The sequence below is a fragment of the Bison bison genome, unplaced genomic scaffold (assembly GCF_000754665.1).
Source record: "Bison bison bison isolate TAMUID 2011002044 unplaced genomic scaffold, Bison_UMD1.0 scf7180017864254, whole genome shotgun sequence".
Lineage (NCBI taxonomy): Eukaryota > Metazoa > Chordata > Mammalia > Artiodactyla > Bovidae > Bison > Bison bison.
Window position 1 is genome coordinate 2,701,465 of NW_011494826.1, and position 4,302 is coordinate 2,705,766.

At 43.8% G+C, this 4,302-nt stretch overlaps 1 protein-coding gene across 1 annotated transcript in view; it reads left to right on the plus strand.

Moving 5' to 3' along the window:
- Positions 1-4,302, plus strand: part of DHRS7 (dehydrogenase/reductase (SDR family) member 7) — a 23,509-nt gene that overhangs the window by 342 nt on the left and 18,865 nt on the right. The gene's annotated exons all lie outside the window — the stretch shown is intronic.

The following is a 4,302-nucleotide window of genomic DNA, read 5'->3' on the forward strand; positions in this document are numbered from 1 at the left end:
GGTGGGGACCTGCTGCCGCCTCTGCACTGGGAGCCCGGGTTCCGTGCGGTCGGATTTCCGCTGCCCCTGCGTTCATCCGGGTGGCGTGGAGCTTCCGGGCGGCGAGGATGCGCCTTTCTCAAGGGCTCTGGTTCGGGGTGGAAGGGGCCAGGGCCTTTTGTCTTCCGTCCCGGTCCCTACGGACTTGCTTTTACTTGCTGAAGTTAAAGAGCCTTGGTATCGGTGGGGGCACCTTCAGGTCTCTGAGTTCTGCGCCTGGCTCCCAGGGATTCTGAAGCAGCGTGGGAGGGCAGTACTTGGAGAAACTGCGCTTGTAAAGGAGTGTCCTTTTGAGGCTACTTCCTGAAGTTGTTTATCAGCCATCTCTCACTCTACTCAAGAGTAGTGAAATGGAATTTGAGATAATACAATCACCTACAAAGCTGCCTATCCATTGGGATAAAAATAAAGAAATGGATTTTGGGTGCTTTGCCTGAAGGAAAAGCACATTATTGGCATACTAAAAGACATTCTACCTTTTATCTATGCTCAGCTTAATATTTGATGGTCGTTTACTAAACGCATTCTATGTGTTAAGCAGTGCACCAGGCCCTTTTCATTTTTGACTGTTCACCTTTACAATGACTCTTATAAAGTAGGCATTATTAATCTTATTTTCATAATGCTCAGAGAAGTTCAGTGGGCTGTCCAGAGCTAGCCTTTGGGTCTACAAGGGCCAGCAGGAAGTGGGGTTTCCCTGGACCTAGTTTCCCCCCATGAAAATATCTAAATCTTGTGAGGAGGTTTGCTTGGAAGTGATTAAGTGAAAAAGTGAAAGTGTTAGTTGCTCAGTCGCTTCCAACTCTTTGGGACCTCATGGACTGTAGCCAGTCAGGCTTCTCTGCCCATGGAATTCTCCAGGCAAGAATCCTGGAGTGGATTGCCTTTCCCTCCTCCAGAATATCTTCCAAACCCAGGGATCAAAGTCCTGATCTGCACTGCAGGCAGATTCTTTACTGTCTGAGCCACCAGAGAAGCCGTGGAAGTGATAACTTTAAAAATGGAGCCAGAGAGGGAAGGGGAGCCCTATCACTCACATGGGGGTGAAAATTGGTTCTTGGGGACTGAAAAAAATCTTAGATGGAACAATGTTTTATGCCCCTCCTAAGCTCAACCCTAACTGACAAAGTATTATTCCTTAGTATTTCATTTTTCTTGTTTCTTTTCTTGGAAGGGGGTGTAGCACTTACACTGAGTTCACGGAAAATATGTAAAACATGTGCAAGATCAGGGTTACAAAACTATGGCAAATAGATGGCTGTGATTGGCAGACTTTCTCTTGGTCATTGGCCCATCTCAGCAGATGGAATGCATGTACCTGTTGGCTGCTTTGTCGACTTCAGTGTTTGATCTTATTTGTGCTTAGTGTTAACTTGGACTTCGAGAATTACATAAAAATACTTTATATTTTACTGTTCTACAAAAGTTACTCAACTGATGTCAAGTGCTGAAGAGAAAAAACGTTGACAATATCTAGCAGCTAGTTAAATGAAAAGTTATTTTCACATATCAAGCAAAAGTTAAGGTGACTAAAGATAACTGTGAAGAAATTCATTTGGTGTTTTCAGTGTTTTACTTTTGCTGGAAAAATATCAGTTTTGAAGGATTTTTAAACATTTAATTACTTTGCTATTATTATCATGTAGTTATATAATTTGCTGATTTACAAATGTAATATGATACATTGCAGTTCATGTAAATACATGTTATTCAGCAAAATAACTTTTGTAAATTTACAGTTGTAAAGTTAAATGTTAATAGCTTTTAAATTTTAATTTAACTTTTAACTTTTCAATTTCACCATGCTTACACCTGCACTTACTGAAGAATAAACTTTATAGAACTCCTTTTATGTCTAAAGCATAGACACATACATGCAAGGGCTTCCCAGGCAGCACTAGTGGTAAAGAACCTGCCTGCCAATGCAAGAGACACAAGAGACGCAGGTTCTATCCCTGGATGGGCAAGATCCTTGGAGGATGGTATGGCAACCCACTCCAATATTCTTACCTGGAGAATCCCATGGACAAAGGAGCCTGGCAGGCTATGGTCCATAGGGTCGCAAAGAGTTGGATATGACTGAAGCAACTTGGCATGCAGATATATGAAGATACATAAACAGATATGCAGTATATTTGTGAAATTAAAATGTTATTAGGGATGTTATTAGGAAAAATGACTAAAAAGACTTCTAGGGGCTCCGGGAGGGAGGTATTAGGGGGTGAGAGAGTTGGAAGGGAGGTGAGGGAGATAATGAAATAGAGTTAAAGGAACATGAAGATAGATTCAAGTTCCAAAAACAGCTCAGATTGGAAAGATGGGCAGACTCTATTAAGGTTAAAAAAAAAAATTATCCTCTTTTTCATTTTTATGTTGTTGTTCAGTTGTGAAGTCATGTCCAACTCTCTACAACCCCCTGGACTGCAGCACGCTAGGCTTCCCTGCCTTTTGCTATTTCCCTGAGTTTGCTTAAATTCATGTCCATTGAATCAGTGATGCCATCCAATCATCTCATCTTCTGTTGCCCCCTTCTCCTCTTGCCCTCAATCTTTCCCAGCATCAGGGTCTTTTCCAGTGAATCAGCTCTTTGCATCAAGTGGCCAAAGTATTGGAACTTCAGCTTCAGCATCAGTCCTTCCAGTGAATATTCAGGGTTGATATCCTGTAGGATTGACTGGTTTGACCTCCTTGCAGTCCAAGGGACTCTAACACCACAGTTTGAAAGCATTAATTCTTCAGCACTCAGCCTTCTTTATGGTCCAGCTCTCACACCCAAGCATAACTACTGGAAAAACCATAGCTTTGACTCTATGGACCTCTGTTGGCAAAGCAATGTCTTTGCCAACAAATAGCTTTTCTTCCAAGGAGCAAACGTCTTAATTTCATGGCTGCAGTCACTGTCCACAGTGATTTTGGAGCCCAAGAAAATAAAATCTGTCACCGTTTCCACTTTTTCCCCATCTATTTGCCATGAAGTGTCACTTTAAAATGTTGACAATATACTCACATAAGGCAACTTTTAAAAATACAAAAGGCTACATGGTGACAAGTAAAGCTCTCTCTCACTCTTGTCTCCCAGCTGCCCAGTGTGACTTTTTGGAGGCAACCACCATTTCCTGCCTTTTATGTATCCATCTAGAGATACCTTCTGTGTCTCCAAGCATGTATCTCACATGGTAAAATTTCAGAGTGACTAATTTTAGGTACTTCACATAGATCTAGAAAAATCCATAGCACTAGTCCAGAGTAGGAAAAGTCTCAACAGCAGAACATATGTGAGGAAAACAGCTCTTATTTGACAGTGACCTCAATGAGGGTCAACTGCGCAGTGCCAGGAAAGATTAGGCAACCTTGTGGAGCTGTTTTGTGTCTTATGTAACAAACTGCAAACAACAAAAGATGTTTTCTGAATACCTGCTTGTGTTGGCCTCTGTGCTGGGCACTGGGGACACAGCAGTGACTGAGCCAGCCACTGTCTGGGCCTTCATGGCATGTCCCTTCTGAAAGACAAGGGAAGTGGTTTAGTCAAGTCACCCTACTTGGAGCTGTTGAGACCCCTGGGAATCCTGTATCCTGCTCTGGCCAGCTCCTTTCAATAGAACATTGACCAGTGGGAGCTTGTACAGAGGGTGTGAGAAGAAGGGTGACGAAACCAGATGCCGTGTCATCTGAGGGAAAGTAGCAGAAATTGGAGGTGTTTATTTAGCCTTAGAGAAGCAAGAGATGCAAGGACTTAGGGAGGACAGAGCCTTCAAACAGATGAGACACTGTCATGTTCAAGACAGGCCTGATTTATCCTTCCTGACACCACAAGGCAGAACTGCTGCCAGCTGCTGCCGGTCTGTAGAAGTTAAAGGTATCAGTATAGGAAAATTCCTGAAGCCCTTGAATGATTGTGCTCAGTGCTCCGTCGCTTCAGTCATGCCTGACTCTTTGTGACCCTATAGACTGCAGCCTGCCAGGCTCCTCTGTCCATGGGATTTTCCAGGCAAGAATACTGGAGTGGGCGGTCATACCCTCCTCCAGGGGATCTTCCCAACCCAGGGATAGAACCTGGGTCTCCTGTGTCTTCTGCATCACAGGTGATTCTTTACCCTGAGCCATCCGGGAAACTCATCTTGAATGATTAGACTTCGGTTCAGTTCAGTCGCTCAGTCATGTCCGACTCTTCACGACCCCATGAATCGCAGCACGCCAGGCCTCCCCGTCCATCACCAACTCCCGGAGTTCACCCAGACTCATGTCCATCGAGTCAGTGATACC